Genomic DNA, 23,962 nt, shown 5'->3' with positions numbered 1-23,962 from the left:
CAAGTGGACAACTCAAGCATGAAGAAAAATGTTATTGTCCCATTAATAAAAGTTTTCTCCCACTTAATTGATATTTCTGCTTCTTATAATTGAGTCTCATTGCTGAGTATAAATCAAAGATGATAAAAATAGCTCACCATAGCTGATACGTGTGCTGGTTTCAAGTTTGATCTCTGTTGCTGTTCATGCTTATCTAATCTAATCAATGTATCTTTTTTTTTTTTTTTTTTTTTGCAGGTTCTTATATCACCATTGTGAATAATTCTTATTTCAGAGAGGAAGAGAAGAGGAATATTTTGTTTATATTGCTGAGTTGTTTCTTTATTGTGATCTTTAAATTAAAACGTTGAAATATACTGTATGCCTTATAGCTTCCTTCTAAGTTCCTCTGAAAATAGAGTGCATTGTTCTACCAGGATGAGTAAAAATGTTCAAAATCCATTTTGTCCTTGTTTTAAGTTTATTACAAAGTTCATCATGTTTTGAACATGAGAATTTTATTAGCAACTTTCTCAGGGTTGTGAAATATTTAGAACAGACTAAAGAGCTTTCAAGCAACTTTACAGCAAACACATTTATACCGATATGAAATGGTTTACAGATTTTAATGTGAAGACCTTGTCTGCTTGTGGCAATGTGTGTGCATATGATAGTGCTTTTGGAAAGAACTGGCACATCCTACCCCACAGCTGGTGGGAAATAATTATCGGGGCCAGTGGTGTCCTGGGGTGCATTAAAAAGAGCGTGGCCAGCAGGTTGAGGGAGGTGATCCTCCCCCTCTGCTCTGCGCTGATGAGGCCACATTTGGAATACTGTGTCCAGTTCTAGGCTCCCCGGTTCAAAAGAGACAGGAACCTCCTAGAAGGGGTCCAGCAGAGGGCTGCAAAGCTGATAAAGGGCCTGGAGCATCTCCTGTATGAGGAAAGGTTGAATACTTTCTGTTCAGTCTGAACCTTTCTGTTCAGTCTGAGAACTGGGTTTGTTCAGTCTGAGAAAAGAGGAGACTGAGGGAGGATCTGGTTAATGTTTATAAATATCTACAGGAAAGTGGGAGGCAAATGGATGAGGTCAGGCTCTTCTTGGTGTGAAGTGCTAGGATAAGGAGCAATGGCCTAAAACTTGTATGTAGGAAGTTCCATACTAATGTGCAGAAGAACTTCTTTACAGTAAGGGTGAAAGAGCACTGAAACAAGTTGCCCAGAGAGGTCGTGGACTCTCCTTTTATGGAGATGTTCAAGATTCTCCTGGATGCCTACCTGTGTGACCTTTTGCAGGGTACCTTTTGCAGGGTGCCAGCGGGACTGGACTCAGGGATCTCTTGAGGTCCCTTCCAACCCCTGCAATTCTGTGATTCTGTGATCTGGTGGCCCAAGTCTCAGGGCAAAAGACCTTTCAGTGCTGCGGGGAGTGTGTTTTTGGTGGTTAGTACCTGGAACTGGCAACTTGTGCTACTTAACATTGACTGCAACAGTACTAGTAAGAACAGTATGTGTGTGTATATATATATATATATATATATTTAGTGCTAATTTCCAGAATAAAAGGCTTATTTTAAAATTTCCTGTAGAGAGCTGTAAAAAAAAAAATGTTTTCAATGGTCTACTGTGTGTTCATCTCCCCAAGGCCTGTCAGAACACCCTCCTGCAGCGAGCTGGATATTGGATATTGGGAATTGGACAGTAGGAAAAAATTGTCCTCATAAAGAGTGGTGAGATATTGGCACAGGATGCCCAGGGAGGTGCTGGAGTCACCATCCCTGGAGGTGTTCAAGAGATGCGGAGATGTGGCATGGAGGAATATGGTTAGTGGGCACAGTGGGGATGGATTGGGGTTGGACTAGGTGTTCTTAGTGGTCTTTTCCAGCCTTAATGATTCTATGATTCTATGACCACAGCCCAGCACTGAGCTCCCCTCTGGACAGTACTTGCAGAACTGATGACCTTTGACCACACATGCTCCTCCTTTAACTATGAGTTTCCCCAATTTTTCTATCTGGGAGAGGTAGATCTGAGCTATTGAAGCCTTTTTCTGGTAACCTTGCATACTGAAGTGGTATTCTGGGCCGATGTGCTGGCAGTACAATTGGACTACTGCTGCTCTCCAAACAATTGCACAGGATTTTTGCTGCTTCATCGGTTATTGTTTGTGGCATGAGTAATAAGTGAAAACAATGGCTTGAATAGAATAAGGAAACAAACAAAATAACAATATAAAGACGAAAACAACAACAGCAAAAAAAAAAAAAAAACACAAAAAAACCAAAAACCTAACCAAGTTTACATGTTTCTAATAATGTTAATGTGGTTGAGAGAAAGGCCAAAGAATTTTAGCCATGTGGGATATGTCACTCTTTATTTCTGCCTCTGAGGCAAAAGCAAAGGAAAAGGCTTAATAGTTTGAGCTTGGAGCAGAGTGTCAACCTCATTTTCTGAAAGGTTATTATTTATTTTACAGTAGTGCCCCAAATGTGCCAGCTGCTACATAAAAATCCTGGGAAACATATTTTTTCCCTGGAGACCTTCTGTAAGGCTGTCTGCAGGCTTTGAGCCTGAGGCTTACACCCACTCAAAATGTGTATAAAATGAGAACTTCCCCATTCTGCTGTCATATTGGGCCTCCACTATAGGGTAAAATCCTGGTGTATACTATCCTTCATCTCACAGTCTTTCTTCCATGGAAAGGAAAGAGGGAATGTGGGTTTTGAGGTATACTGGGAGGACTGGATAACAAAAGTCCCTTGGTATGCTATGGTGCACAGAGCTTGGATGTAGTGGGATGTAGGAGTATAAAATTGAATTTTGGACAGTTAAATCCAACAATGTAATTCACAGAACTCTCATCTAGCCTCTTACCATTTTTTTAATTTCCTGCTAACTGCATTAGAATTACAACAAAACCTCAGTAATACTGACACCTTTGTAGGACTGAACTCTTCATGTCTCACTCACACCTGAGGTGCTCAGCAGTTCTCTGGAGGGCAACATGGCCAAGGCTATAAATGTTCAAACATGCTTTGGGATTGGACTCATCTTTATATACACAGATGTGTTTTTCACTTGCTTCAGTGCTTGGGTTTAAGTTGTTACTTAAGCTTGCAATGAAATTCATTTCAGGGAATGTTTGCCATTATTCTTGGTAAAAATAATGAGAGATTCAATGTCCAAATTCTTCACAGAGTATTACTGTGTCATCTGACTGAAGAGATGTTTGGGTTAGCATTGTGACATGCCAGAGTTCTATTTTAATAAATGTTGTTTAATCAGAAATGTCTGATTCACAAAAACAATATTGTTTGCAGAAGAGAGCTCGTTTCAGTGTATTTTTCTGAAGACTCACTTTTTATGTGTGTGTGAAAATATTAAGCAAACATAGTTTGAAAGGAAAAATGTCTATCTTCTCTCTCTGAAATAGTTTTTGTTTGAAATGTATATGCACACTGTAGATGTTATATGGAATAATGTAGCCTATACAATACATGTGCACTGACTGGAAGGTATATATATGTATAACATGTTAAGTCACGATACATTTGTATATCTATAGGAGGCTGAATGTTTCTAAAACATACCCAGAGTCTTGAAGAATTGTTTCTTCATGGTTTAAACTAGAAGCTGCATGGTGTCCAAAATACAAAATACGGACTGGGGGGGGGGGGAGGGGGTGGGAAGGGTAAGTTGGATTATATGTAGCTTTGTAGCTTTCTATGTGCCTGGATTCCATTTATGAATAGATAGGACCCTGTCATAAATATTAGTGAACCTGATCTAAAATACTTTCAAGTGGCATTACATTGAATCTTTCCTCTTATAACCTAATCAGATAATGACCATGAGGATATTCACTTTCCTTTTTTTTTTTTTTTTTTTTTTTTTTTTTTTTTCCCAAACACAAATGACCAAGTTAGGAACCTGGGTTCTCCAAAGAGCCAGGTGGACAAAGGCTCCCCTGATGAGTGATGGAAAGAAAGCAGGCTTATACTCTTCACCTTCCAGAAGATGCTACATCTAGCTCAACTTCTTAACTTGTGGTCCTACACTTAGTTGTGATATGTCTAATCATAGAATCATTGAGGCTGGAAAAGGACACTAAGATCATCTAGTCCAACACCAACCCATCACCACCATGTCCTAAGCCATGCTTCTCTATGCCACATCTACTGTTTTCCTGAAAACCACTATGGACCGTACACCACTGTTGGGAAACCAAGTTTTCTCAGGAATTAAAAAATTATGTTGTCATGGCTTTGCTTCCTTATTACCTGAACTAAGAGCACTGGGGTGACAGGAACATCTGTAGTAGAGTCACACCTTCTGATTGCAGCAGAGAGATAACCCTTATGATCAGGAATAAATGTGTGTGACGTATGTATGACATACATATCAAGTATTTCAACTTTTGCCCTAGAGTGTGTTACTGATTGTGTATGCTAAGTACATTACCATTTATTAAATTAATTATCACTCATTCTTAGATTAGACAGTCTACAGCGATTCCCATCAGTGTGGTGTCACACAATAAGTTTTAAAACACATAATGTTTCATATTGAGCCAATTCCAGAAGATATTTACCTTTCAGATATATTATATTTAAAAGTTCTGTGCTGCTGGGATGAGAGTCTAGACTGAGCACAGTTCAAAAAAAGGAACCTTGTATTTGAAAGGTAATGACTAGGATATACGATAGCAAATATTTTCTCTAATGATGAACTTCATTCAAAAAAGTAATGCCATAGAAAAAATGCTAGAGATAAGACAGCATGCTTTTTTTTCCCCCCACAGTTGCAGGAATTTCTCTATTATGTTTAAAATCTGAAAGCTAATGAGACATCTACCATTTACAAACACAGCTATTATGTAATTTAGAAGCATGTATGATACAGCTTTTTAATTACCTTCAGGGACACACTATAGCTCATAAATCTAAAATGTCACTAGCTTTCACATTTGTAAAATACATGACTACTCCCAGGAAGAATTGTTTTGAAAAAAAAAATAAAATAAATTTTGAGAGTGTATGAGGTGTTTGGAAATACAGGAATTCTTTTAAGCGTGAACTGCCATAACTGAGGTCAGAAACTGGACCCTTACACTTTTGAGAGCTAGTAGGTTAATGCCTCATTACGCATCAATTGACAAATGTTTCCATCCTTTGTGTGTTCCTCTTTTGAGAGGTAAATAGCTCAGCCTATAAAAATTTTCTGTGTTTAAATCACGTGGATATTTTTTAAGTTGCAAGACAGAAGATAAAAAAAAAAAAAATAAAACCAAAAAAAAAAAACAAGAAAAAAAAAAGAAAAGAAGAGGCAGAAATTTGTAATTTCACACTGGAACTTTTTATGGTCCTAAAATTCAAAACTATCTTTGACTTAAGCAGTGCAGTTTTGCATAATGTAAGCTATTGTCTCTCAGTACTAAACAGAGCCACACAAACTTTTGCCATTTCAGTTTCCTGACCACTTTCCACCCCCCTTGTTTTCAGACTTAGCTTTCATTTCTGGATAAAGTAAACATAAAATGAAACCAGGCTGAAACTATATTATACTTTGAGAAAACATCATGTTTCAAAAATTCCTATGAAGATTTATTGAAGTTACATGAGCATCCCTTAAAATTAAGCATGAGATGCCTTGGACTCACCTCAGCATTTCTTTCCTTTTGACAAAGCACCACTGTATTAGCATCTCTCCAAAGAACTGAATGGGGAAGGTAAGAGATTTTGTTGACCTGTGTGAAAAACTTACAAGTGACCTCATAGCACTGTAGTAGCTGTTGCTCAGAGGAGGCCATGCTCATTTATTTTATAATTCACAAGTTCACTTCAGTGCTTTATGACAAATTCTACAGCATCTACAACAGCTCTATGGAGGCAAAAATTCTTGTGGAATATGTTTAATAGTAAGGAGCAAAACTTGTTTCATTGCCTGTAATGTATCTTAAATTCCATTAGTTTTTATGGTATTACCATTCATCTTATTATGGTTAAAATATCATATTCCACTTGAAGGACTGGCATTCAGCCTTAACATTTGGCAATACTGGAGATTTAGCTTTAGATCCTTCAGCTTGAAAGTAACTTTTCAACGTATTTCAAAAATAATAGAAAGCTGGACATCAAGTACATATGAATCCCATGAAATTTGTGGTTCGTTGAAATGAAATGTTTTGGTACGTTCCAGAAATTAAAAACTTTGTTTTGTTGACTTACAAGACACAGCACTTATGAAAAAAGACTATAGAATTACAACAAATAAACGAATTGAAAATTCATTTGTATTTTGCTTGTGTGAGAGTGGAGCTGGGTTTTGTTAACACAGCAATGTGCATTTCAAATAGTACTTTGAAAAGCTGGGATAGAAAGAAAGCACTGTAATTAATTAGTTTTTTTTTTTTTTCCACATTCACATCTTTGTCCATTTTCTCAATGGGAATATTTAGCACTCCAATTCAGTTTATGTACTGTAGCTGGTAAGTGACATGACAGATTGTTGTGGTCTGCAAGGCCAAAAGCTGCTTTTCGAAAAATCAAAATGAAATGAGTTTGAAAGGTAGTGTAGACAGAATTGCATTTGTGTGAAGCCAGCTCGCCGTTCAGCAGTGGCACCGTGGATCTCAGCAAGGTCCAGCTCCTCCTGCCAAGATGGCTAACCTGAGTGTCCCCATGGCACTGCGGTTTCTATCACTGACACACCCAGCTCAGAACTCCGAGTCGTTTCCCTAGAAATGTACTCATATGCAGTTCTATACACATATGGACATATGCAGATATAGTATATGATGTCCATGACACTTAAAAAAAGAGACATGAAAAGAATGTTATTAAATATCAGCTGAGCCCTCAGGAAACAGAGTGGATTTAAATTTTCCATTGAAACTGGAAGTTGGTATCATGTTAGCAGGCTTGAAATACACATCATTAGTCATTATAATTACATGAACAGAAATGTTTGAAAGAAAAATATAAATAGAGAATCTACCTTTCCTATAAGACTCTGTGGAATAACTCAAGGTTACACAGTGAGAAAATCTTTTGTCTGCAGGACCCTTGAGATGCAAATCCATCCGGCTGGACTATTGTATGCTCTCCTCACAGGCTAAGTGGGAGACTCTGTAGTAAGCACTGAGCAGAGCAAAAATAAACAACACCAGTAAATAGAAGAGAAGCTGATGTTGGATGCTGCTGGTCTCCTGTCCAGTTCACCTAAAAAGCATTTTCTTTCCTTAAGGTATGTAAAAACAAAGATCTATTTTGTTGGTGACCCATGTGGAGTGGAAGACAGAAATCAGGGTGACCCATGGGAAATAATAACAGCAAGAAACAAACAATGTGGAAGTGATGGAAATAATTTTTCATCAATTTATCACTCTGCAAATCTGAAGATACCTCTGGTGGGCATACAAAAAACACCTCCCTAGCTGAAAAACTATTCCTGCGCCAAGTTTCACAGTCTAACTGCAAGTAATGGTGGTATTTTAGTTCTCCAAAAAATCTGCCAGAAGGCTTTCCAACATGGAATATGTTAGACAGCCTAAATATAGGAGTCATTGCCACTTTCTCTGTAATAGCTTGCTCTAACCCTGACACATTCATATGTATATGTGTATTTCAGATTACATCCTTGTGGGAACTTTTTCAGGTGAACATAACTGTTCATATTATACCTTTACAATTTATGTTATCATTGAAAATACCTTACTAATTTTACATGTAAGTGGTTGGCACAGAAAAGTTATTGCAACCACAGCCCAGCAGTAACTTAGATTCCCTGATTTTCAGTCAATTTTCCCTTTTTATATGTTCAAGAATGAGTGTTTTCAAGGTTATGAACATTCCACCAATTTTTGCATTTCTACTCTAGAATGACATTCCACACGAAGGCTGACTGATGAGGGACTGTGTTGCAAGTGAAAGAATTTAAAAGAGAAGAGAAAGGCATAATTACGACCAGAGATTCATGACTTTTTTAAGTATTAAAAAAAAAAAAAAAAAAAAGAACTTGATTCTCCATAAAGGAACTTTTACATTCACTCCCTTGCCATTTCAAGTGATACAGATTTTTTTATATCTATCATTTTCTGTCCTAATCTCTTTTGTGATGTTGTTGTGTTGTATTGCGTTGATAAGAGGCTATCTTGGGGCCAGCAAGGGATAAGATGTTAATAAAATTCTTGTTTGCTGTTACAAAATCAAACAATTTAAGTGTAGTCTGAGGTTTCATGTCAAATTATTGCTGGCTTCCCATTATATCAATCACAGTGAGAAAAACCTCTTAACCCTTTATGAAGGCACAGACAATAAAATGACCCTGAAATCTATAATGATAGAAAGAATTAGGTTTAGAAGGAAAGCTTTCATTTATTTATTTTTTCTTTAGAAACATGGAGTCCTTTATGAGGAAGTAGCTGCTTGTCAGCCCCTTAGATGAGAAATCAAAGATGACATTTTAAAGCTGATCAGAAAACTTTGAGTTTTATCCCTCCCCCCAAAAAATAAATAAGGAAAGAAAAAAAAATAAAATAAAAGGAGATCCTTTCAAATCAAAATGCTAGAATCCGAGTTAGAATAGAAACAAATCACCTTGCTTCCACAATTTAAATTGAAGAGTTTTTATTTTTTCATATGTTATTTATTTATAATATCTTCCATAATGACAAAATGAAAGAGTAAAGGTTGATCAGAATTTGTACGGTTTTATTGAAGAGAGACTTTTTTCATCATTCCAATCAGTTTTGAGATAAATTTCCATTCACGTTTAATCTGAAATTTGCAGGAATGTTTCTGTTATTCAGAAATAAAAAAGTAAGCAATTTTTTTTTTCTCTCCTTTCCCAAAGAAGTCCAAGAAAAAGCAGTAGATTGACACATTATTATCTCTAGAATTAAATGTATTGTTGGGGTAAAATTAAAAATAGTTGAATCTATCTGGAGAAACTGATGTTATTGTAGCAGTACAATCTCATTTTTCTTTATTTTAGAGAGAAATAAAAAACAAAAATAAGAAGCATGAATAAATAATGGTAATGGCAGAAAAAAGAATTTCCCTTTCCAATGCATGTTTTGTTAGCTGTTGAGTTCCTGGGAAACTACACAATCAAAATAGAGGGTCTTATACAGAAAGAGACTTGGCAAAATTTTGCCAAGATCAGCCTTTTTAATGAACTGTGATTATTTTCATCTTTATTTACAATTCCTGGAAGTGATACAAAATGTGAATTTGCCTGGCACTACAAACATTCCATTTTTTCAGACAGAGAAAGAAAAAAAATATAGTGTGGTCACAATGCAAAATGTTTGATTAGGGTAGATGGCAAAAAATAATATTTACATTCCAAGTATGGTGTAAGATTCATTTAAGGCTCATGGACATAGTAATGTCACCTGGTTGAAGCCCATCTAAAGAGGATATTGCAGATGCCATATGAACAATGTGACCCTAGACACTGACAGTGTGACCCTAGACACTGACAGGGGAGCAGCTGAATTGGTCAAGCTCATTTCTTCCTGACTAGCTATCTCATAGTTTACTTCAGCAACTGCCAGTTAAATATTGCTCAGAAAGAAATCTAACACCCATGTCACTAGAGTGAATCAAGCAACATACATTCTGGTGATTTGAACTCTATGTATTTTCTCCTATTTCTAGACTCTCTGAGCTTGTTGTCATGCCAACTTGTGACTTCACCAGGTAGCTCAAGGACCCCTTAGCTAGCCTACTTCAGTAATAAGTAGGCAAAATTGACCAGTTTCTACTAGCATTCTTCCTTCTTGTGACATTAAAAAAAATTAATATAATGGGCTGAGCTGGACTTTTGTAACCTTGAATAACTGAGATTGCAATTCTCTGTGTAATAGTTGTCAAGTTGCTCCAAGAGGTAGCAGCACTTCAAGGCCCTCTGAAATTAATGTCTTGTACGGAGATGGTGAGGTTTGTACAAGAAACTAGAGAAGTTTTGGAAAGGAATAGTTATTTGATATCAGCACATGTTACTTGAGGCAAATCACTTAAATCTTGAAGTTGAAAGGAGCTTTCCTACATAATGATGTATTATAGAATTATAGAAATGTGGCTAGAACAACAACACTATTTTCTATCAGGAATATTCTAAACATGGAACATATTTTTGGGGATTTGCTTTCAAACCTCAAAAGATTACTTGAAAATAAAAACAAGTGGAAAAAAAAATCAAGGCCAAGTCCTGGAAAACTTCCTTCACATAGGTTTAATTTAAGTTATGTGATATACCTGCATGAATAAAGTCTACTTTAAGACATATGGCTTTGCTGGAATTAATTTTAAATCTTTTCTTCACCTCTTTCCACTTCTCTCTACTCTGCTCAAGATTTTTACTAGACTTCTGAAAATTAAATAGCAGAACTTTTTTTGGATTTGCTTGTAAAAGAAATGCCAGTACCATTTATTCCTTTTTTTTTATTATCTGTTGTTGTTTCAATTTGTTTTAATGCCTGCATAGTTTTAGAAGAGAAACTGCAAGTCTGATGCAAGTGAAGGAGTCTGAAAATGATGCATACCAAGAAACTGTGTTAAAAATTCTTTCTTTATTTGGCTAAATGTCATTTTGGTTATTTATTTTTCTTTTTTCTTTAGCTTCCTAGATGCTCTCTCAATCACTCTTAGAATTTTCTCTCCCTTAACATACACACAGAAACACATGTATGCAAAAGGTTTCCTCCTTTGTGCCTGCAAAGCTTACAGTACCATTTTTGGATAGGAGAATGCAGTGCATGTAGAATAGTTTAAATGACTTTGAATCACATTTTTAGAAAGAACCTAAGCTAAGCAGGACTGCCTGTTTACATCTCAGAAGTTGTGCCCATAGAACAGTTTGGGTCATCTTTGACAAAGCAGTAATGTGACAAATCTTATGGCAAATGCTGCACCAAGATTGTGGGTATTAAGAAAATAAAAGGGTTTTAAAATAAAAGAAACCCCATGGTAATGTGTTCTTTGGCAGTGAATTACATACTGATCAAATTCTATGACTCTAACACTTCTGAAAAATGTAGAATACATATAATGTCAGAAATAAGCTGGTCTAAATGAAAGGTTTCTATCTTAACATTTGCCTTTTATATAAATTGTTACTACAGTAATAGAGTTCTCAGTAAATTTCAAACCAGAATTTCATCTTAAGTGTTTTTGGAAGGTTGTTATTACAGACCTAATTTCCACTGCTGCTAAGCATGTATTAATAACAAGGAGTATTAAGGAAACTGTTGATATATCCAGTAGTGCCTGACATTTAGTAGATGAAGTAAAGTTTTCAGTCAAATTAGGTTTTAACTAATAACGTCAGAGATATTTTTTACAATTATCCATTTTTCCCTTCCCTTCCCTTCCCTTCCCTTCCCTTCCCTTCCCTTCCCTTCCCTTCCCTTCCCTTCCCTTCCCTTCCCTTCCCTTCCCTTCCCTTCCCTCCCCTTCTTCTTACTCTCCTACCCTCTCATATATCACATCATGGTGGACTAGTGAGAATCACTGGGAATAAACTGCTTTCAAATCAAAATTTATCTCTGGGGAATTAGTATTCATAATTGCATAACTTGAGCTAAATTATGTTCTCATTTACACCCTTACTGTAAGTCAGTGATGCTGTGGGAGTAATAACTGGGAACCATGATCCAAATTTTTCTTTCAGTCCTATCAGGGTAAATCTGCAACAATTTATTTGAATTTAATGACCAATTATGATCTACCTTTGCATATATAATAAAATAATTGTCATTCATCTTTAACCAATAACAATATTTTAATTGAAATTAAATTTGGGAATGCTTCAGTAACAACATTTTGAGAAATTCAACTATTTTCATCAAAATTGGGGAACTGCAAACAGCCTCATGAAACTGTGATGATTAAAAATGAACAGAAGGAAAGCATGATTAATGTTTCATTGTATCCATTTAATACACCTGTGTAATGTGCATATTTTTCAAAGCTGTCCTGTTGTCATTTCTTCCTATCTCCAGACCATGTTTTATGACATGTATTCTAACAAAGGGTATAAAGCAATACTGGGCTCTATGGTATTGCTGAAGTAGTTAATAACAGTACGGTTGCCAGGCAGTTCTGCAGTCCTCTTTTGGCTGCCATGTAAGGAGTTAAAGTAGCACCAACAAAATGTTTCACTTTTCTCTCCAGTTAAGAATATTTGATATTGGGGTGTTTAATACAATATTTGCTTTTTAATAAATTTTATGTAAATTTTTCTGCCCAGTCATAAAACTTGCATATTTTTTCCAATACAGCATTTGGTGTACAGAGAAATGAAGGTTTCTCACACAGTCTCTTTAACAAGTGATAATGCCCAGAATAATAACTACACATCAACCATCTTTCGTGAAGATTCTGTGGTGACAGACAGCAGGAACTTTTGTTTGCTTTTATTTGAACATGTGGGTGGAATAGCTGTTCCTGTCCTTGGCTCAGCCATGTCCTTCACAGATACTTGAATGAGTTAATTATAGATTGTTACCTAATGACATAACTGTGCTTTCTGAATAGTGCAGAATGACAATTCCTGATCAAAATACTTTTGTTCCTGTATTTGCTCATGAACGTGAAAACCACTCTCTATATGTATGCACATGACAAAATCTTTTCCTTCCTTCCTTCCTTCCTTCCTTCCTTCCTTCCTTCCTTCCTTCCTTCCTTCCTTCCTTCCTTCCTTCCTTCCTTCCTTCCTTCCTTCCTTCCTTCCTTCCTTCCTTCCTTCCTTCCTTCCTTCCTTCCTTCCTTCCTTCCTTCCTTCCTTCCTTCCTTCCTCCCTCCCTCCCTCCCTCCCTCCCCTCCTTCCTTCCTTCCTTCCTTCCTTCCTTCCTTCCTTCCTTCCTTCCTTCCTTCCTTCCTTCCTTCCTTCCTTCCTTCCTTCCTTCCTTCCTTCCTTCCTTCCTTCCTTCCTTCCTTTATTCTTACTCTGATTTCACACTAATGAAAAAAAAACTTGCAGCATCATGTTACGGGTCAGCTATATAGAGTTCAGAGTCCCAGAGAACCCCAGAACACCCACTAGTCACATTAATAGTCAACTCATGGCCACAAATGTCAAAAGGAATGGCTGATTCTAATATAATTCTAATGTAATAGAAAGCTGATTTTCACCTAATAATCAGGTTTCATTCTACTTTCTGCTTGGATTTGGTTGTAGACTTGGATGAGCCATTGAAGACAACGAACATTTTCATTCTGTTCCCTCATCTTGCATATAATGTGGGTCTCCACCATTTAATTTAAGTATCTGAGCTAAGTTCTGCATTCCTCTCTCCTCCCAAGTCAAACTCCATTTCAGCAGTTGAAACTCCCCGTTTATGTTTCAGCTAAGTGCTTACTGAGTCTTCCATAAATGTGAAGTCTTCACCATGCTGAAAAGAAATCCTAATGCCTACTGATGTTGTCTAAGTTATCATTCAGATTAGTCACTTCAATTTGACAAAATTGCCAGCTTTGGGAATATTTGCACTTCACACCCAGCTTAAGTTCTACTATCTTGATAGTAGTCTTAATGTACCGATTCAAACTTGTTTTCTGTAAATCAGTGGAATTTATTGTTAGAGTAAATACAAGATATTCCCTTATTTACTTCAAGATTGAACACATTTTGAGCTCCTTCATTTAGCTCAACAAAACAGTAAGAATTTTTACCTTTGAAATTAGCCTACCAAATATATTCAAAAAGAAATATTCCTATATGACTGATAAGAATCACAACTAAGAGCTATCACTTAGTGTATTCTCGTTTTTAAGCTGGTAGCATAATTTTCATTGTTTCCTTTGGTTGCAGAATCTAGCATTTTTCTGGTATAAGAGTGCTACATATGATGTTTCTAGACAGAAGATTTCTGATAAATTTCCAGTGATATACTTGAATAAATTTTCTCTCTCTCTCTCTTTTTTTTTCTACTCCAAACTGCAAAACCAATTTAAAAATAAGAAAGACAAGCAAACAAACAAAAACCCCAAAACATTGGGATTGTATTTTGCTTGCTTCTAGAACTTTGTGGCACTGTACATTTCTACTGGGGAATGGCTATGCTTACTTGAAATGGTAGCAGATTATAGTAGACAATTATTTGTTTAGAGGAATTTTGGAGATATTAAATGTAATCTTTAACATTACTGAATGTTGCCCAGGTGTATCCATTAGCCTTTCAATCAAAAGGCCTTTGAGCTTGTTAATAGAACAGTGTAGTTCCAGGTTGTTTCAGTTACAGACAAAAGCCCTAGGCAAGTGTGTTGTGTTAGTCTTTGTTCTGAGAGAGTGATTCTTGATAAACAGAAAATCCCATAGAAGGCTATTGAGGAAACTCAAAAATTGAAGCAATTAAGCAGATTAAATTTATGCAACGGACTTTAATACTTATTTCCAAATTCCTTTCTTACTAACTCAGCCTCAGGATTGTGTTCTGGTGCCCTAGAGAAGGGCTCAAATTACTGATGTGATAATAATGTAAAGATCATGATTGCAAAATACTGCATTTGTGGGTTTTCTTGGCCTGGAAAGTCTCAGTCAAAGAGGACATTTTCTTAAATATTTTTAAAATTAATTCAGCCATTATCAAGAAATCTATATGAATGCAGTAACCACGGAAGTTAAACATTTTATGATAATGTTTTCCATTTGTGTAACTAAATAAGTCATAAAATAATTTCCTACCCAGCGTTGTCTACTGCAAATGCAAGGGAGGTTTCTTTCAAAAATAATTCACAGAACACTGGAGGGTAAAAATAGATGTTTTCCTATTATCTTATAATTACACTAGTACATTTGTGTAAATCATGAGTGACTCTATTCAGTTAAAAATAATGACTTCACAACATGACAGAACAGTTCAGTTTGGAAGGGAACTCTGGAGGTCATCTGGTTCAACCCCACTGCTCGAGCAGGGCCAAGAATTTTTGCTGAGAAGGGAATCAAATCTTGTCGTTCAGGGTTTTTTTTTAAGATTTTGAAAGAACATATAAATAAAACTTTAAAAACTTGTGGACATGTAGAACTCAAAGTTTTGTTTATTTGGAACATACTGATGTATGCTTATAAGATTATATAGAAGGTTAGATTTGTACATGCCCTACCTCAATGTATCCCAAAAAACCCACAAACACACATGCATCACACAAGAACAGTGACTTATGTTAACTGAAAGAACCGTGATCTATGCAGAAATCCTTGGACTAGAAAAACAATACAAAATTTCAATATCCACTTATGAATTACTAAATTTCACTGAATTTTCTCTACAAGGCAAGATGTTTGTTTAAACATATTTGTTTGTTCATAAATTTCACAGTTTTATTTGAGGTTTAGGAATGGAAAGGAATAGTTAATAATCCTGATTATTAGTTTGGTAAAGTTAAAGATGGAAAAGAAGCCTATCATATAGTGTATCTCCCCATTTTCCGTTGTGTATATTTGTTTTGTGCATTTGTATTTTAAATGTCCAAAGAAACGTGCTTTTCCCCCAAGTTGTATATGTGTACATTCTTACACACACGATTTTTTTTTCCTAGTATTTTGTTCTCCTGACGTGCCTCAGTAAGTTCCAGTTGGGAGAAACGGATATTACATAAAGTGCATGGAATGGGAGGAGAGGGCAGAAGTTCTCATAATATGAATATTGAAGAGTTGTGTGGAAAGGGTTAAAATGTTTTGAACTAGTCATGGCTTGCACTCTGTGATTAGGTGTAACTCCCAATTAAAGATCAATAAGGCCTTTAGAGTGATTTATAAAAATGGATTAGTAAGAAATGTCCATTTAGAAACTACTGTGAGTAAAATCACTATACTCTCTGTCATATTGATCGGGCCTTTATGTCTAAACATGCATTAACTGGGGCAGACAATAAAAATTAATCCTCTTCTTTCGTAAAATGGAAGGTCATTTTCCCAACTGTCCCTAGGGGGAATGATGTCATTATACTTGCTGCTAAGACATTTTATTAAATCTGACTAGGCTGTTTGCATAAGAGTAAATTAGAGCAGTCAATACTGGAAAGAAAGGGATTTAAACTAGAGCAATAACTAGAGGTATTTATTGTAAGTGTATTATACAACAGATGCATAATTAAATTCAAAACAACTCCATTAAAATAATGTTAAGGGCCTGGCTTAAAATGACAAAAGGCAAGATTTTCAGAGCCCTAAGCACGCCCTGTTATACCTAAGCATTTCAGGGGTCTCCAAGCAGTAGGGGATTTGACATACCATATGTGCTGATATTCTCTGCTTTCTTCCCTCCAGTATAATGTTATTTATAAATAAAACCATTGAGCAAAGGGGTGAAACTGTAACTAGTGCCAACCCAACCGAGACGGTGCCCTCAATAAGACACCTGCAGTTTAGGTTCCAGCATTCATCCAGCATTCATCTCTGTACATGCACATTCCTTTGGATAAGAAGCATCTTCCAATAGCATAAAAAATAATAATAATTAAAAAAAAGAAAGGGGGGGGGGGGGAGAGAGAGAGAGAGAGAGAGAAGGAGGAAAAGTCATCTGCAATTAGGTTCTGCTGCTGCCTTGAGCAGGAGCCATTTTCAGTGTCTCTGGTGGTGGCAGATGGCCTCTAAGCACAGCCTTTCTTCCACAGCACCCCATAAAATCATGTCTCATGCTAGGGCCACTCCTGGGCTGGCTGTCAGTTAAAAACAATTTTCTGAAGCTTGAAGTCAGAATTTTGAGTTGCACTGGTGCGTGTCCCTGTGTAGTGTAGACTTCACTGCTTTCTTCTGGGTAGTTGACCTCCTTCCCATCCCCTGTACTCCAAGACCTGTGACTGACCTTCTTCCTTCCATGAAAAATTCAGCAGTAAAGTTGCTAAGGCAGATTGTACTCACTAAGTATGTCCACTCTGTCTCTACAATCTCTCCTCAAATATAGGTATCCACTTTCTGTCTCTTTAAGTGAGACTGAAGAAAGTTTGACAAGTAGGAGAGTAGTGGAGATCTTGGCCATGGCCAGATGATATTTTCTCTTTCTTACCCACAAATATCCAAAACTAAATGAGGGCAGTAGTGAATCTTAGGTTTCACAGTCTTGTGATATTTAAGGAATTGAGGTCTGGGTTTCATGCTTGCCTGAGACATAGAAAGCCATAGAAGAAAAATGAAAACATGAAGGCCATAGATGTAGAAGTTTAATCACTTCGAGTCAGGCTCTGTGAAAGCCCTGAAGTGTCCCATGGTGGCACATATGCAAATGCCTTGAAGGAAATCTGTAGGAGTAGAAGCAAAGAATTATAGAATGGCTTGGGTTGGAAAGGACCCCAAGGATTATCAAGTTCCAACACCTCTGCCACAGGCAGTGCCACCAACCTCCAGATCTGGCTCTACACCATGTTTCCTTGGGTTGCATCTGACCTGGTCTTGAACCCCTTCCAGGACAGAGCATCCACAGCCTCTCTGGGCAGCCTGCTCCAGCACCTCACCACTCTCTCTGTGAAGAAGTTCCCTCTGACATGCAACCTAAATCTTCCCTCCTAGAGCTTAAAAGCATTTCCCCTTGTGCTATCACTATCTACCAAAGTAAAAAGTTGATTCTCCTCCTTTCTATAATCCTCTTTTAAATAATGGGAGGCTGCAATGAGGTCTTCTCACAGCCTTCTCTTCTCAATAGGGGGTTAAGCTGGTACCACCCAAGATGGGCAAGGAAAAAGAATGACATTGGAAGACTGTCAGTCACCAAGAGACATGGAACGTGAATATAAAAATGGCTGAAAAGGGTAGTAATATTGCATCTACCTCACGCTTACCGAAACATGATTTTTTCAATTTCTGCATTTTGCCCTAGTAGTAAAAAAATTCCAGATTTTGGCAAATAATTCACAGAGAAAAAATAACCAGACACAAATGCCATTTGGCCCAATTAATCATTTCCTCCCTAATCTCCCCCCTTATAAGTTTATAATAAAAATCATTAGCCAGTACTGATTAAAATAATAATAATAATAATAAATACACAATTTCTACTGCTTTTCTAGACTGTTTGTAGGATTTGATCATATACAGACTTTACTGTTATATTTATATCTGTTTCATGGCCTGAAACTCTAGAATTCGTAGACAGGTGCATTAAAAATATGACAATAAAGCTTTGAAGTCAAAAGAAATACAAGGTTTAATAAATTATTTACTAGGTAAATAAACTTAGTTTGCATACTTCTTCAAGGAAAGTGTTTAAACCAGGTTCATATATGATATATAGTAAGTAATATGCTTGGAGTCAGCTCTGTAGAGGATGCTGATAGTGTGTGTCCAATTTGAACAAGTTAATCCAAACTAAATCTGTATGTTTTTTTTTTTTCCCCACCAAAGCTTCAATATGCATCTGATCTCAGGATATTGGATTTTCTTTGAGGAAAGAAGTAAATGACTTATCTAGGGAATAAACCCAGTCTTCTCTCAGTGTGCTGCTCACCATATATATTGTGCTCAAATAAGGTTCACTGATTCTAATGTAAATCTCTAAAGCTGAACCGTGATAATATGAGTTTCTGTATTTTATGTGGTAGGTAAGTAGGTTGTGTCTTTGAAAAAATGTAGTAAGAGAGATTAGTGATTGTACCTAAGGAGAAAGAGAATAGGCTGAAATACCTTTAGGGTCTGAAACTCCTTGACAGACTACGAAAAAACTGTTCAAACATATTTGTTTCGGTTCAAAATTGAGATGCATCTCACAATGTGACTGCTCCCCCCACCTCCATTTTTGCACACATATTTTGTGACATCAAGAGTTTCTCTATATGGGCAATTCATACCAGTACAAACCAGATTCCGTCAGTATGAAAGCATCTGCATAAGACCCCATTCTTTACACGGATGTCATTGTCAGCACTTCTGGGGAATTTCATTCTTGCAGAAACAGGAATTCATTTCTCTTTCAAAGAAGTCGCACTGTAATACACTGCTGTCTGACATGATGCTTTCCCACACAGCCTTGCTGCTAACCCCAGACGTCCAATCTGCTTATTTCAGTACCTTCTTCTAGCCTGAAGTTAAGGTAGCCGGATGATAGCTCTTCAGGCTTGCACTGGCGAGTTCGGCTCTCTTTGCGCATCCAGAGCGTCTAACAAAGACTCTTCAGGTACTTGTGCTCTTCAGCACAGTTCTTCAGCCTCCAAAACAGACTATAATTTGTGTCCCTCTGATGCTACAACTTGTTAGCAGCACTGACTATGGCAGTGATAGGGAAGAGTGACTGCGCTGGATCACAGAAAAACTCATGGTTTGAGGATGGCTTATAAAAACAGAAAGGAGAAGGGTGGAGCTCTGTATTGCTGTAACGGTTTTGCCTAGTTAAAGCAATTCCGACAAGCTTTCAGAATGGGAACACCATCATAAATTTGATGCCAATGTGTTGCCAATGGACAGGAGGACTCCAGGAAATGAACAAAAAATAACTTTGGAGGAAGATGTGCTTGACAGCCAAGAACATTCTTGATATTCAGCACTCTGGGTGAGGCTCTGTAGACTGATCAAGCCACTCAGACTGTCATTCTTACTGCCACCAATCTTTAAGTTCCTAAAAGTGCTCAGGATGGTAGGAACATGGAAAGAAATACTAGTAAACATCATAGCAATTACAGTAGTACTGTGCTCTTTAATAAAAACTGAACATTTATTGGTAATTATAGATATGGACATATTGACTGGAATGCCACTACTTCTCTTTCCTAACTGTAGTTTCCCTTCTGATCCTGAGAAGAAGTAATTAGAACCAGTAAGTGTCCTAGTGGAGAAGGGGTTATCTCCACACCCTCCAGGCATTCTTTACTGATACCTTCTCTTCTCTTTCTTAGTAAGTTACAGCCCAGCTCTTTTCTCAGGATAGCTGTAGAAAACAGTACACTTTCAGTCCTTTCTTTACTGGTCCTATTTCTTTATCTATACTACCGGAACAAAATTTAAGAAAGTGTTATATCACATGGTTGTTGAGAGCTATCATTTTGTAGTTACACATCCAGGCTTTGCCCAGGTGTTAACAGTACATCACTGCTTTGTTACTGAGTGATAAGAACATACCCAAGACCACATCAGGCTGCTTAAGGGAGAACTGTTTCCTTTATGTCAAGGCTATATGAGAGAGGGCGGAGCCAGAACAGCTGGCCTGATTTAGGCAAGAGGTTATTCCATACCACCTGATGTCATGTGAAAGGTCATAAAGCAATGGGGAGTTGAACAGAACCTGGCTGCTGCTTGGAGATTGGCTGTGTATTTGTTGGTGAGTAGTGAGATGTGTTCCTCGTAGGATGTCAGTTGGTAAGTGACAAGTAGTTAGTCGTGGAAATGTTTATTTATATATTTAGAGAGGGAGAATTATTGTTGTTTTGTTCTTTTGTTTTTAGTTTTCCTTTTTCTGTTCTAGTAGTTCTTATCTCAACCCACAAGTTCTATTTTGTTTCCAGTAGCCTCCTCTCTCTCCAGGGTTGGAGCGATCAAATGGCTGTGCAGTGCTGAGGGTTCTGAGCTGCCTGCTGAGTTAAACCACAGCACTGCATTACAGAGTGTCTATCGTGCTTTGATCATGCAGGAAATTAATCAATTAATAATCCCATTAATCAATGTGTAACTATTATCAGCACAAATCTCTACAACGTTTTTTTTATAAAAAATCTTATTAGAGCATGCACGCACACACATATATGTATGTATATATTTATGTATACACATGTGTATATATGTATGTATGTGTGTATATATGTATATACGCAGCTATACATATATATACATATTTATATATATATATATATGTGTATATATATATATGCATACAGCAAGATGCAAAGTTTGAGTAAGGAGACTAATTTCTCTTTTACTCCCTTAGCTAGACAATAGGCCCTTTCTGCCATGCAGATCCACAGAACTAAGACTTAGTTAAATAACAATATGTTACCCAGGATTTTATAGAGAAGAAACTAGCTAGGGAAAAGGTGTTAAAGGAAGGGTAATTGTGGTGTAAGCCTATCTACTCTACTAGAGAGATGAGGACAATGGGGTGACAAATAGACAGTTGATGGTGTTAATGAATGTAATGGATGGTTTCTCCAAAGGACGTTTCTTTCTGTTTCACTTGTCTAATTTCTCCAACCATTTCCCAAGGACTGTAATACATTGGCTAAGTAGTTTGCAATTCTTGAAAAACAAACAAAATACCTCAGACAAATGACAGGATGACTTCTCACTGAGTAAAAATATCGAGGTTTTTTGTTTGGGTGTGATCCAAGGAGCGTATCTTGTGCTTATAGAATTTGAGGGCAGGTTGTATTTTTCTTCCATGGGTAAAATGGGGGGAAAAAAGACCATGCTGTGCTGGAAGATGAGGGGATGTGTGCACACAGGGTACTTCAGGCTAGAAATATTGTGCAGACTTTTGCTTAAAACTTTGTGGGCAATTTTCAGAAAACCTTTGGCCTTGGGTGTCCCAGTGAGTTTGTTTGACTAGCCTTAAAGTATCTGAATAGAGTTAAGGAATTATAAAATTGTTAACATCTGAACATGGCTATTCCTTGAACCAAATAATAGGTCAACTAAAGAAATTCTGATTTTTATAAAGGTTTCTATTATCCTACAGTTGCTCTCTGTTCTTTCCTGTTCACTCTCTTTTTTTATCTTAACATGCTGATTCCTCTCTAGACTGATACGCTACCGTGTCTGTGATAGGCTCTTCTGTGACATGCAGTGGGGTTATGATGCCCTTTGTGCACTGCACGCCTCTTCTAATTTGCCTCTCAGTCTTTCCTCGGGCGAAGCTCCACTGAGAGACCAGAATTAGCAGAAGTCAAGGAATAAACCTCCTTGGAGTGTATTTTTCATGTGTAAAATTTTATTATTTGCATTTTCTTAGCTGAAAGCATATTTCAGATGCTAGTATCTATGCTATTGGACTGATGAGGTCTTTGTCAAGTTAGAAAGATTCAGGAATGTAGTTGTGGCATTCATGGTGGCAAAATAATAGCAATAAATTTTATTCATGAGTGCATAATTTCCTTCTCAATAACTTTTCTTAGTGTATCTTGATAATGGTTAGCCTTCTCTGGCAGTTTTTTTTTTCTTTAAGTAGTTCTTCCATTAACTTAGTAATTTAATTCTTTCCTTTCTTAGATTCTTAGGTTAAAATGAATCCAGCCCCAAGTTGACCATTTTACATCTTATATCTCCACTTTCTTACAGATATAAATCTGGGAAAATAGTCTGGGATATTTTGTGTCCATAAGTGTCTAGTTCTGAAGGGTCCATATACCATTAACTCCTCACACATTACGCAATCAAGTGCTTGTCAATATACCACAATAAATTTAAAAGCCTTAATAAAGATTGACATTTCAAACTATGATTTGCTGCAAGGAGAGAGTAGGTTAACTGTAACGTTGTTAATACTTGCATATGAGCAGTGTTCAGCATTGAACAGACCCAAGGCAATCACCAGGAACACTGGACTGGTGTTTGGGATTGATAACACAGTATAAATGCAATGCAGCTTCCTCTGATGTACCATGGCATCACCTAATCCAAGTATTCATATAGTAAGCTTTAATTTTTTGTCTTTGCATTTTCTCTCAACTACTCAGTTACAAAGTCCTTCCTGAGAGTTAATCAAAGCTATTCTAAATCAATATAATTTTCATCTGGAGAATGTTAGGGAGCATTATTTATTTCAAGACTTAGAAATGTTCCTAATTTTTGTCTAAATTTATTCATGGTTAATTTTGAAATTTTTATATCACACTGATTATTTACCTTAAATATTTTTATGCCTAAATACATTTGCAGAAGCTCCACATCTCCTACTGTGCTTCTTGATCCTATTCAGCTAACTCTTTCAGTAATGAACTGTTGCGTTTACAAGGCATCCATGGCGGGTGAGTGCTTTTTGAATGTTATTGGTGAGTTTGCCAGCAGACTCTGAGGTTTCACAAGAACAGCAGACTCTTGGAATAGGTGCAGAAAGGTGCCTCAGGCTGGCTAGAGGCTCTTCAGACTGTTTCTAGGAGAACTGAGCTATAAGCACCATCAGTGACAGAGAGAGAAACGGCAGAACATATTTATCTTGGTCCCCATTCCACCTTGTGTCTGGTGTTCTCATCATAAAGGGCAGATAGAGGGAGAAGATTGTGGCATAGATACAATTGCTACCTGAAGGAGTACCTGCCATGGGACAGATCAATAGATATTTAGAGAGGAATACCCAGCCTGCGTGTTTTACACTGTAAAAGAAATGATTTTTTTTATTTGCTTTGTTTTGGAGATAGCTTTTGCTTGTGATTGAGTCTAGTCAGACCTTGGAATGTAATGGAGGACAAAGTACATTTTTGTTGTAGGAAAAACCCAGGGGCTTACCTGATCTTTGCTAGGAGATTAGATTTACTTCAGGATTCCTTGAACTTGGCCTTGATTAAAAAAGACTTCAACTGCCATATCCTGTCCTTGAGGTTTTTGTTACACTCCACATGTCCTGCCGATGGCAACCCTTGCATCGCTTTCACTGTGTGGAGATTCTCTGTAAGCAGGGTATTATCAGATGCCCTCCATCATTCTCATACTTTTACAAGAATGACCAATAGTCTTTCAAAATTATTCAAAATCTAATGCCAGCTGAGGCTAAAAGCCTCTTATGAATGGATACCCAATTTACTCCAAGCTCCCTCATTGTGGAAAAGTAGAAGCCCTGGGAATCAGGTATCACAATTCTTGCATATCGTCTCAACAATTTTTTAAATAGCATCATCACATACTTTATTTGCTAAAATGGATTCTCTTTCAAATAATGTAAAGGGAATGGTGCCGTTTTGAGTACATCTTGAGAAGAAGAGTTTTCCTGCTCTGGACTGCTGCTTGTCCCTATTTGTTTGCACAGCCACATGCCCAGAGCATAAATGCAAGTCTCTCAGGAGGTGAAGAAGTTATGGCGTGAAGTTGTGAGAATATGGCCTTTATCTGAATAGTATTGTTCTGAA

Source organism: Gallus gallus, chromosome 5, assembly GCF_016699485.2.
Source record: "Gallus gallus isolate bGalGal1 chromosome 5, bGalGal1.mat.broiler.GRCg7b, whole genome shotgun sequence".
In the NCBI taxonomy this organism is placed as follows: Eukaryota; Metazoa; Chordata; class Aves; order Galliformes; family Phasianidae; genus Gallus; species Gallus gallus.
The sequence above is the reverse complement of the archived record's forward strand: the minus strand, read 5'-3'. Positions refer to the sequence as shown.